At 41.0% G+C, this 23,076-nt stretch overlaps 1 pseudogene; it reads right to left on the bottom strand.

The window, feature by feature from the left end:
- Window positions 1-253: 253 nt before the first annotated feature.
- Window positions 254-23,076, bottom strand: part of LOC149228917 (scarecrow-like protein 1 pseudogene) — a 23,976-nt pseudogene continuing 1,153 nt past the window's right edge.

The raw sequence follows: 23,076 nt of genomic DNA, 5'->3' as shown, positions 1-23,076 counted from the left end.
CCTTAGCATTTTCCTGTCTACATGGATAAGGAAGCAAAATACAAACGAATAACTATCTTATCCCTGGTTGAACAGGACAGGTAAAAACCATTGTTTCCTTAAATTAGTTTCATCTTTTACCCCTATAATAAGTTATTGTGTCAGGTTTCTGAACTCTTCCCTGACACACATGAAAGTCACATGCAGTTTCAACAATGGTATTGATAAATTATAACAAATTCTTGTACAAGAACATTCTTATAGTCGTTGCCTCTCAATGCCAAGCAGATGTTGCAATGAGAATTTTGTCCAACCATCTAAAATAGTAAATACATAGCTCCTCCTTCTTCCTTAGTCTTATAGCTATTGCAATATGATTAACAGAGCAAAGATTTAACCGTGTCCTTAACATTAGCACTGAGATGATATACACTAAATCCTGCCATAGTCACTCTAGCTCTCCATTTTCCTGTAACTTCATACCTCTCAATCCTTTCTTCTCCCTCACAAGCAATTATGTTCACTGTGTCTCAGGCAAGGCATTGTTTTTCAACATTCATACGATTTCTGCTATCCCTTTTAAGTGTAGCATCTAACGACTCAAACACTGATGAGTAATAGTTTAATGCTTCCATGGACTGGGGGATGAAAGGTGTATTATTAGTGTTAACCTCTTGTTTTACTACTGTGACTACTTTAGGGTTGAGAGACTTCACCATTCTCAGAAGCCGGTCACATGAGTTCTTTGTAGACACACTTTGATCGAGCATGTGATGCAGTTGGAATGCAAATTTTACTACTAAAACCTCATATGGATTTATCTTAAGTATCCATGGTTGGACATCTGAGTCCACATCGATATAGTGGCTTATCCTTATGTTGGGATCTGATTCCACATTAAGACTCCCCTCCTAATTATGTGTGTATGGACGAAGTGGTTTATAAGGCATTACATGTGCCCAAAGTTTTGCCAATCTGGAGGTTCTCGGTATGATGCGATAGCATCCTCCTACACTCTGTTATTAACATCATCAATGGTTTTAGTTTTATGCCTTGTAAGCCCTCTTTGGTTTGTGTTTGTTATTTATGGTGTCCATGATAATTACAGTTCTTAGGTCTTAGTCTTAGTGTTATACTAAAAAATGTCACCATGGCTATTTACAGTTAGTATGGCTCTATCAACAGTCATGCTATCCTCTTAGGCAAGTCTTATGCCTCTGCTCTCCATGTCAAACTCCAAAAAGAGAGAAAGTCTTTATAAATGTATTTATCTCTGGGTACGCAGGTTCTCTCAACCTTACCTGCGGGTACGCACCCAATGTTCACAAAAGCTGCGTACTTGTACGCTTTGTATGTAAAGGGGCAGGTGTGTACCCCTGTAAAGGTCAAAATGCGCAAGTTTCATCTTTAAAAAGTTACTTGTGGTCATTTCTAGAGCATTCTAGAAGGTTGTTCGATGTGTATTGAGCGCCTCCAGATGGTTCATGTACCCCTACCAAAGAGGAACTTATCCCATCAATGAGGGAGCTATCCCATCCAAAGAGGGGATTATCCCATTGATGGTGGACCTGAATAACTTCCTCTAGACCACTATAAATACAGGCATTGGGCCAGAAGGAGGGGAGGTTGGAAGCTAAACATTTCTAAGGGTAGATGCTGCTGGAATTAGGACTCCCATTTAGAAGCTTGTGAGGAGAGATTGCCATCTTTGCTTGTTCTATTTGGAAGTGGGTGAGCTTTGTCAAAGTAAAGGAGAACTCTTGATGGACCCTGGGAGGGACTTGCACAACACCAAGGCTCAGATTGTAATTGTTCCTTTTGTTTCCTATTAATGCAAATGAGTCCATTCTTCTCAATAACTTGTTATTTATGAGTTGTTTCATGTACTCCTTGGTCTATGTGTTAAACATGTTTTATTTTATGAGATTATCAAGTGCTATTTAATCGTTTGATTGTTAGTGGATGCAGGTTTCAAAGTGAAGGAGGAGCTCATCCGGATCAGTGAGGCTGGACTGCTACAACGGCGTTGGACTACAGCTAGGATCTAAACACTTGATTTCTTGTATAGTAAACGCATGTTTAGAGAAGGATTGCTCTTGTTTGTCTTGTTTGTCACTAGAGAGTCTTAGGCTCCTAGGGAGGTTGGTTGTGTCCGCACTATCGACTCTTTCCGCCTGACAAATTGGCGACTCCGCTGGGGACTCCATTGATGTGAAAGTCTTTTCCTTTGTATGCAACTTTGATCTGAGAAAAGTCATTTATTTTCTGGTTTTTGGCTCTGTGACTTTGTTTTTGGGTGGGTTAGCTTAGGCTTAGATTGAATTTAGTTTTTCTTGGTTTTTTCAGTAGTACGCACCCTCTGATCATTGCACAGTGCGTACTTGTACGCACTGTTTCTGTGTGTACAGAGCGGGCCCGCACCTGGCTTAACTGGTTGCCTGCGTACCCTGCTAAAAATTAAGAAATTTCCATTTTTTGCATTTTTTCTCTTAGATTTTTCTTTTTCTTAGTTTTTACTGCCCAGATCCATTAGTCTCTTGTCAAAGATCTTCACCTGAACTTGTTTCGATAGCATTGAGTGTTTTAGTGGATTTCATAGAAGTTTAAGCCCTAGGGTTTGATTTTTGAGTAGGTCTTGTAGTGACTTTGGCGGTAGAAGTTGTCAAGCCTTAGATCTCTCTGGTTTTATCAGCCTTCTTAGAAGTCGGACCTGTCATAAAGTCTACCTGTGAGAGCAACTTACCTTTGAGTTGTCTCTTTGGCAAATTTCGAAGTACTTGTTGATTGAGTATTGAATTCCATTTTACAAAAAGAACAAAAAGATTTGAGTTTTGTTTTGACTGGTCTTTTGATTCTGCATTAGCTGGTCCTTGAATTGATTTTGGTCAAGTAAAACAACCTAGAATCATCTTTGTAGGCTTTTGCCTCGTTAGGTTTGCTTAGAGTAAATTTCTTTTTGATTTGCTTGTGAGTCAAGTTTTCATAGATTTTATAACTTTTGAGATTGATTTTCGTTAAAATAGATTTATATGCTTTATTAAATAAGAAAAAATACAAAAACATCTCCTTTGAAAAGTTTTGTTTCAAGTAGCTTTGAGGGATTTTGAAAGAAAAAGAGTTTTTCGTGCACGTAAGGAGTGGTCATGTTTGTATGCTTGAAAAGATAAAGAGAATTGTTTCTTTGATTGTCTTTACTAAGAAAGTTGTTTTCTATAAAATTTGCATTTTCCAACTCTCTTAGTTAGGAATTTCATTGAAAGAGAAAAGTAGCGTAAATCATCTTAGGTGCATCTTTGTAGTGGTTTGAGTTGAGTCTACACACCGTTGGTTTCACTTCCGCTACCTTTTGTCTTTAAGAAAAACCATAAAATTAACGCTTAAAGTAAAATCAACGTAGTAACTTTTATTTACTAGGGCTCTGAAACACCAATTTAGATCAGGCTAGTGTCTTGGAGTAGGGGAGTAATTAACTCTCCAAGACAACAAAACCAAACAAGTAGCTTATCTTGTGATAGAATAAATCCAATTGTATCATTTGTACTCTGGGAAAGCTCCTCTTAAAGGAGAAGCACGAGCTCGTGTCCGAACCAGTGAGGGGATCAATCCTCCCTCGTTGGGAACGACGCCAGACACGCACGTATTACAAACGGTAAACCTCGGATTAACCATTGTCGAGGAGCCAGGGGTCACTTGTCGGTAAACCTTGGATTATTGTCAAGGAACCGGCAAGGGGATTGAGCTTGATACTCTGCCCTTGCGTGCTGTCGGAGTGTACACTGTTCCCCCAGGTGCATTTGTTGCAGTTGGTAACCTTAGTGACCATTATCTTTAGGATTCTACCGAGGTGACGGTGGAGGGAAGATCCCACTGTACCTAGAGCAGACGTCGGCTAGACTCACTTGGATTTTCCGGGGGGTTCACTTCACTCGAGACGGTTAAAGTGGAGGAACTTGTGCCGGTCTATTCATTAAGCAGGTTTCCGGGGTAACTGTTCCACCCGCCACTTCTGTACTGAATCCGGCGATGTTGGGTTTCATCTCCAACTAGCGTTTTCGGTCTGGAAGGCTACTGTTTGTGCTTGGTTTGACGCCCTAGATTCTTTAGGCGTGTGATTCAAATTTGTTTGGTTCTTTAGAGACTTTAGGTGGTTTGATTTGAGATTTTACTTTTTTTTCGTGTGTAGTAGTTAAAAGTTTTTAGCTGTGGCGGAATTACCGAGACAGTCCCGTAGACTTCGGGGCCAGTCTCCTGAAGTTGTTTCTGTGGCCGAATTGTTGAGGAGATCCCGTAGACTTCGGGTGAACCTCCTCGAGACGACCCCTCCTAGTAGAAAGGTCCTTGTAACTCCTCCTAGTGGCAGTAGAGTAGGTTCACCTGAAGAAGGAGAATCTTCCTTGGTAGTCCATCCATATTACCAAAGTCTAGAGACAGGTTATAATCCCGAAGCTGTTACAGTTTCTGAGCTTGTTGGTATTTTTTCGCTAGCTAGTGATACAGGCAAAGAACCTGAAATATCCGAACCTGTTACTCTGACTTCTAGTGTTCCAGATTCACCAAGAGTAGAACGAGTTATCACCGAAAATCTTCCTACTGGTCTGATTGCTATCGAAGAACTTGCTCCAGAGGAAGAAATAAGCGTCTCTAACCTTGAATATCAACTTACTATTGAGCTCAGGGAGCGTGAATCTATCTTTTACAGTCCTCCTAGAAGTAGTACTTGGTACCTTTCGTTAACCAATTATTTAGACAACTCAGGGGTAGGTTTTTCTACACCTCGTACTCCCTTTCCACCTGGAGGTATTTATACTCCCGTAAATATGTCTGGTCAGTCGTCCGTGTTTACTCAAACTCCTGAATCTTTCTTACACGGTGGTCCTTCTGTTCCCACCGGGTATCAATCACTTTCTGGTACCTTTGCGGGGGCATCTCCTCAACCCGTTGATCATGGGTTATTAGCTGGAAACAATGGTAATATACCATTGGGTGTAGGAGACATTTACATGATGTCAGGTTCAGTTCCCGTTCCCCAACCTCAAGGTGGCCAATTACCGCCTGGGGGGCAGCCTCAGTTAACGCCTGGGGGGCAGCCTCAGTTAACGCCTGGGGGGCAACCTCAAGGTACACAAATCGTGTCTGGGGGGCAACCTCAAGGTCAGTATGTACCTATGGTGCAATACATGCCTCAAGGTCAACCCCAGCCTCAATATGTACCCCAGGGTCAACCTCAGTATCAATATTTACCTCAAGGGTATCAACCCCAAGGGTATCAACCTCAAGGTCAAGGTCAACCCCAGTATCCGTATTTACCTCAAGGTTATCAACCTCAAGGTCAATACTCGGGTCAAGGTTATCAACCACCTCAAGGTCAGTCATATGTTCAAGGTATGGGAACTGCACCTTTCAATTATCAATCCTATCCTCAATCCGGTTATGGATCTCAGTATCCTCAACCTGTTACGGGTCAATACCCCAGAATGTTAGTGTGGGATCCATCACAGGGTCAACAGGTGTTGCAGCCAAGTATACAGTTGGTACCTCAAGTTGGACAACCCGTAGTTTCTGGTCCACCCCAGCAACCGCAACCTGTCCAGTCAAATGTTCAAACTTCTGTAACTTCGGTAGTTACTCAGCCGCCAATTGCACCTAGTACTCCATCTCAAACGGCTACTGCAACTACCGCTACATCTGCCGCACTTACTTCTGGAGTATCGACAGCTCTGGTTTCTACTGTCTCTGTAACCACTCCTCAGACATCTTTACCGTTGTCTGCATCTACGATTCAAACCACGGTCCAGATGCCTACAGGTCAACCTGGTATAAGTACGGTTGTCACTACTCAACCTCAATTTGTTCAACAACCGTACCAGGGACAGTACCAACATGGGCAAGCTGTCCAACAGCCGGTTTACCAGTATCAACCGTATCCTGGGTACACTTATCAACAACCTCAACAACCCCAGTACGGTCCGGTTAATCCTGGTTTTCCAGGAGGATATAATATCCCTAATGCGACTCCTGTTCCTAGTTATCCTGGATATCCTCCTCTCGGGACTGGTCTTGTGACCCAGAGTTTTAGAGATCCTAACCGGAAGTTACCGTTTATCGTAACTTTGGATTTACCAGACTTGACGCGCCTAACGAACGATCCAATTCAATATCTTCCGTTCTGGCCGCCAATGCCAAATAAGTTGCCCAGTGATATACCCAAGTTCGAAGGTAAGTCTGGAGAGGATCCGTCCAATCATGTGATGACTTACCACCTCTGGTGTGCTTCAAATTCTATCTCGGATGATTCGATCCGCTTACGTCTTTTCCAGCGTACACTCATTGGTCTCGCGGCCAAGTGGTACATTGAGCTACCACGGGCCTCTTTTTACAATTTCAGCCAGTTAGCTACCTCGTTCTTAACTCACTTTCAGTTGCCGGTCAGATACGATAACGGCACGGAGTTATTAACTTCACTAAAACAATCAACGTCCACGTATATTTCTGATCACATTCATGAGTGGAGACGTCGAAGAAGGTTAGTGAAAGTTTTTATCCCGGACCAAATCTTAGCTGAATGGTTTGTTAAATCATTATTACCGAAGATTACTGAAGATGTAGCTAAGGCCGGAGTAGTTACTGAGGAGCAAGTCATTGCTCAGGCACAATACCTTGACTTAGTTTATACTCAGTCGGGTACGTTACACGAGAAGATTCCAGATCTTCCAAAATCGAATCAAATCGCTGCTGCTCCTTCGGGATCTCATGCCACTGATGGTATGATTGGTATCGTGAATACAAAGAGTAAGAAGAAGTCTTCCAAGGTTTCAACTACTCCTATCATCACTTTGCCCGATTCCCCGACAGGAGAGTCTTCTCCTGAACTTTCCGCCGATATTCACGCTGTAGAGTCATCTACGGCCAAATCAAAAAACGGTGGAAAGAAGAAAGGAAAGAAGAAGGCTAAAGCAGACAAGGCTCCAAAGGAGAAAACGGAAAAGTTGGAAACCAATGACGAAAAGCGCAAACCTCGATATCCTTGTCTTATTTGTGAAGAGGATCATTTTACAAGAGATTGCCCTCATCGGGCCGAGGTTGTGAAAATAGTCAAAGGTTCTCCCACTCCTGCTGTGTTAAAAGATCCATTTCCAAAGCAGGAAAGTAAAATGATAGGTTCTTCCTCGACTGCCAGTGAAGAACCCATTTTGATGATGTCTCATGTGAGGATTGCGACTCGGTCACAAGATTATGGTAGTAAGAATCCTGTTGATGGTAAAGAAGCAGAATCTTCTCATTCTAACCCATCAACCTCAGCTCCTGGTTCCGATCCACTACAGATCGAAAAGCCTAACCCGGACTTAGTAATCAAACCGCCCGCCAAGGGTGTACTTCGAAGGTCTGCTTTCAATCCACATGTGAGAGCAGCCCAGAATTACAACATTGTTGAGGACTTAGCTGTTTCACCCTCAGCAATGTCGGCTTTAGAAGTGCTGCAATCATGCCCAGCACAACGAAAATTACTTTTGTCGGCTATCGGAGCTGTTGATGTTCAGGACCCGAACCTGATAATCTTCGATCTAGAAAATAGTACACCGCGTCTACCCCATCAAATGGCTTTCCAAATTCCAGTGATAGTCAAGAACAGGCCTATTCATCGGACTGTGATTGATGAGGGAGCTTCTACGTGTATTATGTCGATTCAATGTTGGAGATCGCTTGGTTCTCCTTCGTTGAACCAATCCCCGACCATCCTTAAGGCCTTTGATGGTCGTGGGTTCCATCCGTTTGGTATTCTACAGGAATTGCCTATATGGGTAGAAGGTAAAACCGTTAGTCTGGATGTGGAGGTGGTTGATGCCCCTCTAGACTACAACCTTCTTTTGGGTCGAAGTTGGTCATATGCTATGACAGCAGTCGTTTCATCGGTCTTCAGAGTAATAAAGTTTCCATATAACGGTAAGATCGTGACCATTGATCAGCTGACATACTTTTCATCCGACCCAGCCTCTTCAGAGAGTATCCAGCATGTCGATAAGACGACAATCCCTTATAGGGACGTTGGCGTAGGTTTAGTTAAAGATTCCGGTTTACTGGGAACTTTTCCTTTCCCTCCAATCAACGCAGACCCTTCATTTGCATCAATTCATATGATTACATCAGACAACATTATTTATGATGATCCTTGGATTGTCCCATCTGAATCTGAGATAGACTCATTCGGTGATGCTATGCCTTTGAGTCCATATGAAATTGCTTATGAAGCTGTCATGTCTTTTACTGACTCGCGTTCAACCCAAATTGACCAAATGAATGTGGTCAGTGAAGAATCACTTTTCACATCAACCTTCGAACGGATAGCGTTTCCCGAAGTCGTGTCATCTGACGACCAACTTCGCGAAATCCTAAGTGTAGACGATCTACCATGGGAAGATCTTCATCACAGATCTTCGTTTTTACCTAAGGATGATGTTTTTGAAAATGATTTTTCATCTATCTTTACCGCTGAATACGTCAAAGACGCTCAGAATCCAACGAAACATTCTGATTCAGAGTTGAATTTAGGGAATATTTCTCGCACTATTCCCATTGATATTTTAGTGAAGCCCAGAATTGAGGAAAACATTCATATAGGTGCCTCATGTACAGAAGATGAAATCCAAACTTACAAGGCCCTATTCCAAGAATTCCGCGATGTGTTTGCCTGGTATTACGAGGAAATGCCGGGAATCGATCCTGCCATTGTTGTTCATGAAATAAAGACCTACCCGGACGCTAAACCCGTCCGGCAACGGTTGCGTCAAATTCACCCTAGGAAAGCGGTTGCAATTAAAGCAGAAGTCGAAAAGCTGTTGAAAGCAGGTTTCATTTATCCAATCCCGTTAACGGATTGGGTATCGAATATTGTTCCGGTCAACAAGAAGCAAGGAACAATAAGAATTTGTATCGACTATAGGGATATAAATCGAGCTTGTCCAAAAGACAACTATCCTACGCCTTATATCGATCAAATTATTGATGATTGTGCCGGAAGTGAAATGTTTTCCTTCATGGATGGTTTTTCGGGCTATAATCAAATCAATATCCTACCTGCCGACCAACCAAAAACGGCATTCATTTGTCCATGGGGGACATTTGCTTATTGCAAATTACCTTTTGGGCTTAAGAATGCTGGGGCCACTTTTCAACGGGCAATGTCTTATGCATTTCATGACATCAAGCACATTGTGCAACCATACCTCGATGATTTGCCTGCTCATTCTTTACACCGAGCTGATCACCTTGTCCACTTACGAGCAATCTTTATGAGGTGTCGGCATTATCGAATTCAGTTGAATCCCCACAAGTGTGTTTTCTATATAGAGACGGGTCGATTGCTGGGATTTGTTGTTTCAAAAGCCGGCATTCGCGTCGATCCCTCGAAGGTCGAAGCTATCATCAAATTGCCTCCTCCTTCGAGTTTGCGCCAACTCCAAAGTTTGCAAGGGAAAGCGAACTTTTTACGCCGATTCATTCCAAATTACGCCGAGGTCACTAAAGGTTTTACACGGTTGTTGAAACAGAACGCTCAATTCTTTTGGGATGAGATTGCCCAACAATCTTTTGATGCACTTAAACATGCGTTGTCCCATGCACCGTTATTGCATCCTCCCAACTACAACCAAGACTACTTCTTATACCTCATAGCTTCGCATTCCACCATTGGAATGGTGTTAGTTCAAGAAGATGAATTCGGAGCAGAACATGTGATATATTATCTTAGTAGGACATTAAACCCCACTGAGCTAAAATATTCGCATGTGGAGAAATTGGCCCTGGCAGCCGTTCAAGTTGTCCAACGTTTTCGTCACTACATTCTTCTCTGTAAAACTACAGTTATTTCGGATTGCAACCCTATGATTTATAATTTGAAAAAACAACTGCTAGGGGGAAATTACTCTAAATGGATCGTTATCCTGCAAGAGTTCGACTTGGAGTTTGAAAAGTCCAAGTCTAAGAAATCCTTAGTTTTTGCGGAATTGATGTGTGATTTCCCGCATGCTGACACAGAAACTGTGGCAGAGGAGTCCATTGCGGACGAATCTTTGTTTCTTATCAGTACTTTAGATCCGTGGTACGGGGATATAATCATCTATCTCCAAACCCAAACCTTTCGGCCTGAAGCTTCAAAGTCGGAACGTCAAAAAATTCGGTTTCAATCCCAGCAATACAAGATTATTGGAGATACACTTTATCGCCAGGGGGCAGACTTAGTTTTTCGACGTTGCTTAACTCATGAAGAGGCTGAGAGGGTTTTGAATGATTGTCACTCTGGAGCATGTGGCGGTCATATGTTTGGGTATGCCACAGCTCAGAAGGTGTTGCGTGCTGGTTATTTCTGGCCGTCCATGTTTAAAGATTGTATCATTGCGGTCCGGAAGTGCCACAACTGTCAAGTGTTTGATCGCAAGATGCGCGCACCACCTGCTCCCCTCCATCCTATAATTGCCGTTGGTCCATTTGCCAAATGGGGTATCGATTTTATTACTTGTAACCCTCACTCGGCCGGGGGGCATGCGTATATCATCCTCGCGGTTGATTATTTTACTAAATGGGCCGAGGCGATGCCTACATTCGACGCAAGCGGCAAAACAGCTGCAGTTTTCGTATTCAATCATATTATAACTAGGTTTGGTGTCCCACAAGCAATCATCACTGACCATGGGAGCCATTTTCGAAACATCATGATGATTGAGCTTACAAGCCAGCTTGGTTTGCGCCACGATAGCTCTACTCCTTATTATCCGCAAGCCAACGGTTTGGTTGAGTCTATCAACAAAGTTCTGGTTATCATGATCCGACGAACCATTGGTATTCATCGGTCGAATTGGCACAACATGTTATTTTCAGCGCTATGGGCATACCGAACCTCAGTGAAAACTTCAACAGGGTTCACTCCTTTCCAGCTAGTTTATGGCTTGGAAGCTGTGTTACCCATTGAATGCGAAATCCCATCACTTCAAATGGCTGTCGAATTACTTCCAGCTACTTATGAAGAGGAGAAGCGTTTATTATACTTAGCTAAATTAGATGAGACTCGACGTGACGCTGCATTGGCAATCGAGACTCACGCGAAGCGAATGAAAGCTCAGTATGATAGAAATGTGACCCCTCGAAGTTTTTCGAAGGGAGACCTAGTGCTATTATATGATCAAGCTAATGATAAGCTAGGTGCTGGAAAATTCGTTCCTATGTGGCATGGACCCTACATTGTAAAGCGAAAGCTAGCAAAAGGGGCTTATGAGCTGGTAGATTTTGATGGGGACTCTTTGGGTAAACCCAGAAATGGACTTTACCTAAAGAGGTATTATGCTTAAATGGTGGGTATGGAGAATTTTTAGTTAGGTTAGGTTTTCTTTCTAGCTAGTATGTTTGTTAGTTTAGTTAGTGTGCTTAGCTTAGAAAGTGTGTTTTTCGTCGTTATTCTGGCTTATGTTGGTTTTACTCTTGATATTGCAGATGTCGACGCCTCTCCAAACATACATTGGATTTGCTGATGGTGCTTGTCGTAGTACACGGAATATCTCTTCCGCAGCTTGGGTTATCTATTCGCCCTCTGACGAGTTAGTTTCTATGCATGGGGTAAGCCTCGGTCAAACGACGAACAACATTGCAGAATACAGTGCAATGGTTGAATTATTATCTGAATCTATTTCGTTTGGAATTCGACGTTTGATAGTGAGGTTAGATTCTGAACTTGTTGTATTACAGCTTAATAGAGTATATGCCATTAGAAATCCTGTGTTATTAAGGTTGTTTTTGAGAGTGCGTCTCTTGGAACGTGAATTTGATTACATTGAATATCAGCATATTCCAAGGTCTTTAAATACATTAGCAGATGCAATTGCTTCTCGAATTTTGGACAGACATTTACAATAATCATGCAAGTAAATTTAAAAACATTTCATCACATATGTTAAACAAAATGAGCCGGTAATAATGATATATATATATAGATAGGAGTGTGTCAAAAAATATACATCGTCTTCGATCATAGGTTGAAAAACACCTTATGATCGGCAAAAATGATAAGTACAAAAAACCAAAAATGGCATATGTGTCTACAAAAACGACTAGCCAATCACTGGTGGTGCTCTCTATACGAGACCACTGCCCGCGCTACCGAGACCACTGCCCGCGCTACCCTACACAAGAACCTCCTAAAAGGTCCTGGGACTGCGACCACATAGCGCTGAAGTCGAATGGGAATGTCATCTATGGTGGTCTCTGGTATATCTGCCGTCAGACGCTCTAGATCCTGTTCCAGCTCGGCCAAGGTCTCTGCGGCCGCATCCTGTGGGGCTGGTGCTGGTACAGCTGGTGCTCTCCTCTCAAAAGCCCGGAGGTTGGCTGGACGCTGTGGACCTACATCTGCATTTTGAAAATTTGTACTGTCAGTTTGAGGCGATATATATAAAAACAAAAAAATATATATATAAATTGAAAACTTGTGAAAATGAAATACCTCTGTCATCCCACTGTTCTCCCTGTGGAAGAACCATGTCCGGATCATTCCGAAAATCCATTCCGGCATAAGGAAAGTCCTGAATAGCAAAGACCTGGTCCTCTAACCAGTGAAAATAACCAGCAGGGAATCGAACAACTGCTGCGCCCTTGTCAGGATGTCGGGCCATCACCGTAACCCATCGTATCAGCTTTGGCTCCCGAGGACCCAAGATATCAACAGTGAGATGCTGAGGGATCAGCATCGGAACTCTCTCTAAGGCAAAGCTCACAACTAGAGGCCCATATCCAAAGGTCTTCAGTTGTCCGTTCTTTGCCCTAGTCAGTTGGCCCTTCATGTTGGCCGACACAGCATCGCACCAGTTGAAGATGGTGCCTCGAAAACAGTCAATCGCCATTCGCATTTGGGACCCGGTGGCAATATGTAAAGCGGTTGCGCCGCAAATTCTGGTAACCGTGAAAGCTATAACCATGAGTTCACGCCGAGAGATGTATTTGATTTCTATGCCTTTCGCATGGTTTTGATTAGGTATGCACCACTCTGCCCGGAGACTAGCAAGGGATTGGCCACCCGGCCTAGTCCCGGCTAGATTGAGTTGCTCGCCCCTATTTGGCAAGCCAGTGAGAAAGTATATGTCAGAGGGCTCTATCTCGAGCTGGTGCCCTCCGATGTAAAAGCATTGCTCATGAATGTTCCATCTCTCAACCAGCCACTCCAAGAATCTCACCTGAGCCCTCATGCCAGGTATGGCCCAGTATTTATATAGTCTGCATGCTTTTAGGGCATCAATGGAAGGTTGGTGACCAATTGCGGCTAAATCAACGTCCTCGTGCTCTCTTTCTCTCCAATCCAACATGGAGGATGTTGTGAAATACCTGGAAGAGACGGCGTTCGATTCTGACGGTCGGATTCTCCGCAATGACCACAGGAAGTTTCTTGCCAAAAGCCCTTTTCTCAACCTCAACAGTAAAATGGTAAAAATGACATGGTAAAAAGTCTTTTTATAGGTTTTTTGGATGAATGAATGCTAGGTTTGTTTATTTTTCACCATGGAAGGATATTTTTCAATGTATTTTTGCCTATCTTAAACAGGTATGAGTAATGTGTCGTTTTTGTGCAGGACAAAGGGATTTAGAGGGAAAATTGTCATTTTTCACGAACCAAAATATCAGAGTCATCTTTTAAGCCCTTTTCTGACTCCTAAAATGTGAAAAGATTGCCGAGCGTTTCTTTTACACTCGTTAAAACGGAATTAAAAGACGGTCCCCTTATAGCCCTTTCTGACCGTAAAAACAGGAAAAGGTTGCCGGGTTTTTGTCGTTTCAAACTCGATACTGGAAATAAAACGACGTGTCCTTGATCGCTTTTTACTTTTCAGGTCAGTGGCACTAATTATGAAAGTACTCCTTGGTCGCAAGATCAAGCGGTTCCCCCAGGTATTATTTTATACTTTTTCGGGCTTGAGGGACACAAATTTACGAAAAAGTTCAACCTGGAGTCTTCTTAAGTTTTTCAGACTCTCTAAAATTGAAAAACGCCGAGTTTCTCCTATACTGGACTCGTTAAAATTTCACAGTAAAGGACCTGTTCAATTACAAACAGGAACGAACCACTCCTTCCTAGGGTTCGAATCAAAACTAGGTTGGACTCATCCGAAGGATGAGCTTATAATCAAGCATATGTTATCCTCCTCAAGCTTGTTAAAAATAAAGAGGTACTTGCCAGAAATGGTGGGGGAAAAGAGAGAAGAATGAGCCTATTTGTTATCTTTTGTCTCAGAAGAAACTTTATTACCACTCTTGAACACGACACTTTTCATTCACCTGGGTTGGGAAATCCTTTACCTCACAGTTGATCAAACCACTTTGAAAGACTTCAGCTGGGTTCCGGGGATTAACTTTGAGTCATTCATCACCAAACCATCTGTTGTGTCGTTATGTGTTCAAGAGGTCTGCAAGCAAAACTTTCATCTGCAAAATACTTGTCATCCATTTTGACCATCCCTGAGTCAGTCCTTACAGCAACATTTCTTCAACTTGAACAAATGATTTCGTGTTGTGGGCTTGCCTGCAACGGGTCGCTTTCTATCAACATCAGCACATTATCTAGAGAGATGACTTAGAAATTGTCAGTACCTTGAAGTCTGCATGCATCAATGGCAGGTTTCTCGCCTTTGACGTCAGTTTACATCATTGACTTTCGATCAAAGGATTCCGTGAAATGTTCGACATCAACTCATTCATTCACATCTCATGGATTGTACTGGGTACTTTGAGAACCATTGACATTACTGGTGGTCTCTCTCACACTTGTTAACAGTTTACATCATCGACTGGTAATCAAGTGGTTTCTACCATGTTCGACATCAACTCATTTATTCGCATGGCTAGAATCGTACAAATTCGGGAAGTAGAAATGAAGACCCTGGATCTAGTTTCCACCATCCAAGCTGCGAGGAGATTTGTATTCATTATATAGTAGACCAATTATAAACAGATGGCTGCGCCCATACTGTGTCTACAAAAGTCTATGATTATGATGTACTGCAAGATCATTCCTGTATCAGAGTAGTTAGTCTGTTAGTTAAAGTTTTGATCTGAGTATGGGAATGCCTACCTCAGTGATGATATAATCTTATACATGTATTTTGTGTTGAAAATTGCAGGTTCTGACCAGGCTCTCCACGAGATAATCCTTGAAATGATAAAGCGCTTCACCCTTCCTAGATAATACAAAACCCTAATCTATTACAGGCTTCGCACTTTAGGGGGCAATCTGTTACACTAAAAAATGTCACCATGGCTATTTACAGTTAGTATGGCTCTATCAACAGTCATGCTATCCTCTTAGGCAAGTCTTATGCCTCTGCTCTCCATGTCAAACTCCAAAAAGAGAGAAAGTCTTTATAAATGTATTTATCTCTGGGTACGCAGGTTCTCTCAACCTTACCTGCGGGTACGCACCCAATGTTCACAAAAGCTGCGTACTTGTACACTCTGTATGTAAAGGGGCAGGTGCGTACCCCTGTAAAGGTCAAAATGTGCAAGTTTCATCTTTAAAAAGTTACTTGTGGTCATTTCTAGAGCATTCTAGAAGGTTGTTCGACGTGTATTGAGCGCCTCCAGATGGTTCATGTACCCCTACCAAAGAGGAACTTATCCCATCAATGAGGGAGCTATCCCATCCAAAGAGGGGATTATCCCATTGATGGTGGACCTGAATAACTTCCTCTAGACCACTATAAATACAGGCATTGGGCCAGAAGGAGGGGAGGTTGGAAGCTAAACATTTCTAAGGGTAGATGCTGCTGGAATTAGGACTCCCATTTAGAAGCTTGTGAGGAGAGATTGCCATCTTTGCTTGTTCTATTTGGAAGTGGGTGAGCTTTGTCAAAGTAAAGGAGAACTCTTGATGGAACCTGGGAGGGACTTGCACAACACCAAGGCTCAGGTTGTAATTGTTCCTTTTGTTTCCTATTAATGCAAATGAGTCCATTCTTCTCAATAACTTGTTATTTATGAGTTGTTTCATGTACTCCTTGGTCTATGTGTTAAACATGTTTTATTTTATGAGATTATCAAGTGCTATTTAATCGTTTGATTGTTAGTGGATGCAGGTTTCAAAGTGAAGGAGGAGCTCATCCGAATCAGTGAGGCTGGACTGCTACAACGGCGTTGGACTATAGGTAGGATCTAAACACTTGATTTCTTGTATAGTAAACGCATGTTTAGAGAAGGATTGCTCTTGTTTGTCTTGTTTGTCACTAGAGAGTCTTAGGCTCCTAGGGAGGTTGGTTGTGTCCGCACTATCGACTCTTTCCGCCTGACACTTAGTCACTGTCTTAGGCTGATTTTATTTATTAAATTTTTCCAATCTGGAAGTTCTCGGTATGATGGGATGGCATCCTCACACACTTTGTTATTGACATCATCAATGGTTTTAGTGTTATGCCTTGTAGGCCCTCTTTGGTTCGTGCATGTTATTTATGGTGTCCATGATAATTATAGTTCTTAGGTCTTACTCTTAGTCTGTCTTGGGCTGATTTTATTTATTAAGTTTGAAAGTCGATGAATATACAGACGAGCAATTGATAGGTTAAGTTTGTGAATATGAAATAGTAATAGATATGTGTGTACCTGCAAGGCTGGATTAGTTTACATGCCATGTTTCACTGTATTTTTCTTGGAATGTTGTTGAACGTGAACATGCCTTAAACGGATAAATGAATGTGTATGTCCTGGGTGGATAAAGAAATGTTTGCCAAAATGTTGCATTTGTGGAAATAGCTCCCAGCGCTTGATAACAACTCTTAAAATTGGGGGGTTGTTTCTGTTAAGAACAAGATGAATATAATGGTTCTGAAAGAGTTATGGGGTGATGAATCTATGGAAAGTTGATAGTCATTCAACTAACGATAGTTGAATAAATATTAATATAAATAACAGTAGAGAGGCGTGTTAATTTCCTTGACATTGTCTTGTCTTGAAAATGAATTGTTGATAGAAGGTTTGAAATAATGACCAGAAATGGATTTAATTGCAGATAATCCAGAAGAACTTGATACCAAAACCTATGGTGCCACAATGAACTGCTATTGCAACTGCAACTTACAACACTGGAAGTTATGAAAGCATGTGAATTTGTTACATAACCTACGACCATTGATATTTACAAGGGTCAATGAGAGAAGTGATGGAATCAAATCTCACCCAAAAAATTGAAATAGCCTCCTCAAAAGTGCACCAGAGAGAGCAAAACCCAAGTACAATTGTGCTGAAATGTTAAAAGTTAAAACATAGATGCAAGAGTGTGGGAAAATTCCAACCACAAGATGAGATGAGACAAACGAGAGCTCGTGTTGAACTCGAATGAGGCATCCTCTCAAGAGGGGTTATTGGCCCACATAACAAAGGCACACACAGCAAGAGGGTTATTGAGCCTACACAATGAGGGCATACAACACAAGAAGGTTATTGAACCTATATATCAAGTTTTCCTAGGTTGGAATTAACCACAAACCTAGTTTCAAATAAATCAGATTAAATATGGCCTTACCCATAATTACAGGTATGATACCTACAAATGATTTGGGGCCACACGTATAGATACACCAATAAATTTCAACCACAAACCTGTAAATTTCATTTTCCTTCACACCATGCATCTAATTTGTATTCTGTATGAGAATTAACAAAGGAATGATGCTCTTTTTCCTCTTTTCCGCTTTCCACAATATTTGCTGTTTTTTTTGGTGAGTTTTCCATGTTCTAGATCCCACTTTGTTCCCACACACTCAAATTTTAGTTGCCTTGCTCTGCCACAATAATAATGCTTCAAATTCTTAGTTCTGGATTTGCTTATTCTTATTTTTAGATTTGCTTTAAACCGAATCTTTACCTGTAAATTGAGATGTAAACTTAGAGTTGTGTTTATAGATTCAGAAATAAAGTTGAGTTTTTGAAAAGTTTTCAAATGAGAGGCAAACGTTTTAGTCTAAGCACAGCCATACCCTTTATTTTCTTCCCTTCGTATGGATTATAATTGATAATCTAATATTTTTTAACTTCATTTGATTCTCTGAAGTTGATTCCCTTCCTCCATTTTCATTAAAATCATCATGTTATAAGGCAAAAGGGCATACCTTTATATGAAATTTTGCCAGTAAAGAGTCCAAAATTAAATTTTGGACAATTAAATTTTCATGCAACTAAGCAACATTGCTTTTTAACAATACTCTTGGTTCAACATTTTTTGACAATGGTCTTGGTTCAGTACTTTCTTACGAGCAGAGCCCTCTCCATTCCTTCAAGCAAGAGTGGTCTCCTTGGAAAAAACAATAAATCTGACCATTTCAATTTTTTCATAATGTAATACCTTGTACCGGATATCTTTGGTTTATGCCTTCTAAAATCTTGGATACCTCATCAATTTTTCCCTTAGAGAAACACTGTTTTACAGAGTCAAAAAGTTAGTTTCACAACCTCTTCTAATTATTTTTCCTTCTAATTGTAATGATTTTTCCACTTCACTGGTCTGAAATAGAGTAGACATTACTTCTGTGTATACTTTAACATGTACAGAGGATTTACAATCTATCACTTCTTCAAGAACTTTTTATGCCTCAATTTTTTTTCCTACCTTCCCAAGATGATGCATGCCATAGATAAAACTTGCATGACTTGGAACAACACGTTCCCTAAGCATTTTGTTCAGTATCTGGGCAGTGGCTTGAACTTTCTTTTATTTGCAGCAAGCTTTGATGAGTGAATAGTACAGAGCATATGTGGGTGAGAGACCCTTTCTAATCATTATCGCCAGTTGATTCACTGCCTCATCCACCATACCCAACTTGCATAGGCCTCCAATGAATGTCCTATAGAAAACTATATCAGGATTTAAATTTTTTCATCTCCATTAGATAGTTCCTTGCATGGTCCACTCTACCAGCGTTGCACAAAGCATTGATCAATGCATTCAAATGGATTGTCCACTCCGAGAAAGGATTGTCCCTGATTTTAATATATAGTGTGACAAACCGTATGTGACAGGCAGGTGGAAAACTTTTCTCGCAATTGACTAAGCGACGTTCTGCGAGCCAGACTTGAGACGGAAACCCTCATCAGAAGTATATGCTTGGCTCTTTTCCAAACAAATGAAGAGTCAATGAGGTTTTGTGTAATCACTTCTGGTATCGTATTGGGTTATTGTTAGAAGCGATAATTGGATTCGGATTCTCATCGAGTGAGTTCTTCTGCTTTCTCAATTTGAGAGGGTTTGTTTGGAGGGAAAAATGAAAGAGGACATACAAGAATAGTGAGGGGAAAGATGCAGAGGAAGAGGATTGAGAACATTGTCAATTTCTCTTAAATTTCTTTACAAATGATTTTGAATTGTGATATCTGCTTTAATGATATTTAGAAACTATCATATATTTCACTATGAATCTATAAAGGGGGTCATATATGTAAAGAAAAATATACTTTATATAAGAAGTCAAATGCGGATGTAACCATGGATGCAAAATTGAAAGTAAAATTGGATGTGCAACTAGGAATTAATACAAAATGCAAACAATTGACATACAAAGTGTTTTAAATTAGAAGTGAAAATTTGTGCAATAGTTGACACAAATAAGGGAACAAAACATGGCATACAAAAGGATATCAAATTGGACAAAAACAAGGACACATAAATGGGCACCAAATTAGATGCAAAAAAAGACAACAACTAGATGTAAAATAAGATGCAAAGTTGAGCGTTAAAAAGAAGCAAAAAACGTTACAAATAAATATGCCAAATGATGATGCAAATAATGGTGTAAATTTGGGATGCAAACTTGGGTGCAAAAAAGGAAAAAAAAAAGATGTAAGAAAAGACATAAAACAAGATGCAAAATGGGGCTGAAAAAAGGTGAAACCAAGGATGCCATATTGGATGTAAAAATGATTCCTAATCACATGCAAATTTAGGCTCGAACTCAGACACAAAATTATATGCAAATGTGGACACAAAATGAGGCAAAAAAAGATGCAAATTTGGATGGTGAAAACGATGTAAAACTAGACACCAAAAAAATGCAAAATTGGATGAAAAAGTCGGTGTAAATAATGGTGCAACATTGGACACAAGTAGACACAAAAAAAATGGTGCAAAAAGGGGCATAAAATAGCTTAAAATTGGATGCAAAAATTGGTGCAAAAACAAATACAAAAGTAGACGTAAAAAATGGCTCTAAATTGAATGTACCATTAGACACAAAATAAGATGTAAAGGTGGACACAACACATGACTCAACATAAGATGCAAATATAAATGCAAATTTGGATGCTCAAAATGATGTAACATTAGATGCAAGAGATGGTGTTAAAAATGATGCAAAATTGGATGAAACAAATGACGCAAAATATGGTGCAAAATGAGATGGGAAAAATGGAGACAAATCAAACGTAAATGTGGATGTAAAAAATGGTCCAAAAAAAGATGCAAAAATGGGCACAAAAATGGATGCAAAATTTGGTGCTAAATCAAATTCAACACATGATGCAAAGATAGGCACCAAAGCTGGTGCAAAAATAGAAGCAAAAACTAGTGTAAGACTAGATACAAAACCTGGCGTAAGACTAGATGCAAAAACTGACACAAAATGGATGCATAAAAAGACGTTAAATTGGATTCAAAATACAGTGTAAACTTGATGCAAATGATGGTGCAAAAATGGAAGCAAAGAATGACACAAAATAGGAAGCAAAAGAGAATGAAAAATAGATGCAAAAAATGACACAAAACTAGAAGCAAAACCTGTCATAAAATAAGATGCAAATCTTGGTTCAAAATTTGACGCAAAAAATGATGCATAGTTTCGTGTAAAAAATTATGCAAAATCTAGCGTGAAAAAGGATGCAAAATCAGGTGCAAAAAAGGACGCTTTAAAAATTGTACAATAGAGCCATATTTAGTGCCAGGTTGCTCATCACAATTACACAAAAAATAGACTAAAATTTGGTGCTAAATCTAGCGCAAATCGCTGGTTTTGTTGTAGTGGATCATGGATAACTTTTCCCATATCCTTTGGCGACTACCCACAGGTGACACATCTTCATCCAGCAATCACTCTCGAGTTGCCACTCCTTTTAAGGTACAAATTAACTTTGATATTCCCATATTTGAAGGTCAGATAGATGTAGATGTCGGAGATATGTGGTTAAATATGTTTGAATGATATTTTCAAGTTCACGACTTTTCCAGTCAGGAAAATATTACTTTTGCACTTCTCAAAGCTGCCCCACACGTCAAGGACTAGTGGGAAACCTACTATAAACAAAAGGATGAGAGGGAATCCTCACTGTTTTCAACTGCACCCACTCGAATTCTTTCGGAGACGCCATCAAGGAACAATATTTCCCTGTCAGGAGCTATGAATATAAATACATAAAGTGGACCACACTGCGGAAAGGAAGGCACCAAGATGTGTTGGAGTTCACAAATTATTTCCATACCCTTTGCACGAAGTTGGGTGTTAAGGATTCTAAGCAGCATTTGGTACTCAAGTACTGTGGTTGATTAATCAAGTACATCCAAGATGAGATGGAGTTCCCAAACATCTTCTCTCTTGGTGCCACCTATCGAAATTCTATTAAAATCGAGCATAAATTTAAACAGAAGAAGTGAGACTTTGGATATGCGAATTCGAGGCAAGGGAAAGGTGACCCCAAGACATAGAACAATAGACAAACCTAAGGCGGGGTGACCCAAGATAACCCACTAGAGCCGCAAGCGAAGAAAAACACCACAAATATAATGAATGACATAAGGGAATGGTGTGAGTTCCATAAGAGTCCCACTCACAACACAAGGGAGTGTCGAGCCGCAATCACTGGTGGCCAAGTTGAAGGCTTCTTAATCAGATGCATGTTCTGAATCTATGTCAGAAATTGACAAGGGGAATGACAAAGGGAATCGTATTATCGATGTGGAGCCTAGTGCCACCGTTGCCACCACCAATATCCAGAAGGATGAGCCCAAAGATCTAGAGGATGGGGAGTAGATCTTCCACTCACGGATGTGGGTGAAGGGTTCCCCATTGTCATTCATTGTCGACAGTGGGAGCCAAAAGAAGCTCATTTTAGTAGAGGTTGTGAAGCACTTGGTTCTGTCGACCACACCACACCCACATCCGTACACCATCAGTTGGATTCACCAAGGGTGAGATCTTTGCATTAGCCAACAATGTTTTCTTCCCTGCAGCATCAAACCATTCATGGATGAAGTATTATGTTATGTTTCTCCGCTTGAATTTTGTGATGTATTATTAGGTCAAGCATACTTGTGGAAGAAACATGTTGTGTATGATTCTAGGCCTCACACTGTTATTATTACTTTGGATGATAAGTTGTACAGGATACCAAAGGTAGCACCACCTACCGCCATTTATTTGACCACTGTGAAGTAATGCAATAATATCATCTCCAATAATGAGATTTTTTTTTCCTTATGGCTTGCCATTATGGAAATAAGAATATTGTGGGCACGACCTCCAAACAGGGCTCCTCTGCACGGCAGCATCATATGGACAAGGTTTTGGAGGAGTGCAGGGACACCTTCACCTCGCACACAGGGGTACCTCTACACTGTCAGGCCAAGCACTCCATCGATCTGACCCCAGGTGCGCCACTACCCAATGGACCGATTTATCGATGCTCTGTTCTGGGGAACGATGAAATCAAGAGGGAAATTCAGGAGCTGCTGCAAAAAGGGCACATCAGACCAAGTTCATCACCCTGTGTGAGCCCAATCGTGTTGGTACAAAAGAAGGATGTGGGTTGGAGACTATGTATTGACTATCGGGCACTAAACAAAATCACTGTCCAAAATAGGTATCAAATCCCATGGATTGATGACCTTCTGGACCAACTTAAGGGGGCCAAATATTTTAGCAAGATGACTTAAAGTTGGTTATCACCAAGCACCGATCAAACCCTTCGACGTGTGGAAGTCTACCTTTAAATCCAAGAAGGGCCTTTTCGAATGGCTCGTCATGCTTTCAGGTTGACAAATGCCCGTGCAACCTTCATGAGGACGATGGATGAAATCTTGCGATCGTTCACCAAATC

This window comes from Pinus tabuliformis, chromosome J, assembly GCF_031772625.1.
Source record: "Pinus tabuliformis cultivar Carrire ecotype Pingquan chromosome J, CPIR1, whole genome shotgun sequence".
Taxonomy (NCBI): Eukaryota; Viridiplantae; Streptophyta; class Pinopsida; order Pinales; family Pinaceae; genus Pinus; species Pinus tabuliformis.
This window is presented reverse-complemented; position numbering and strand designations above follow the sequence as displayed.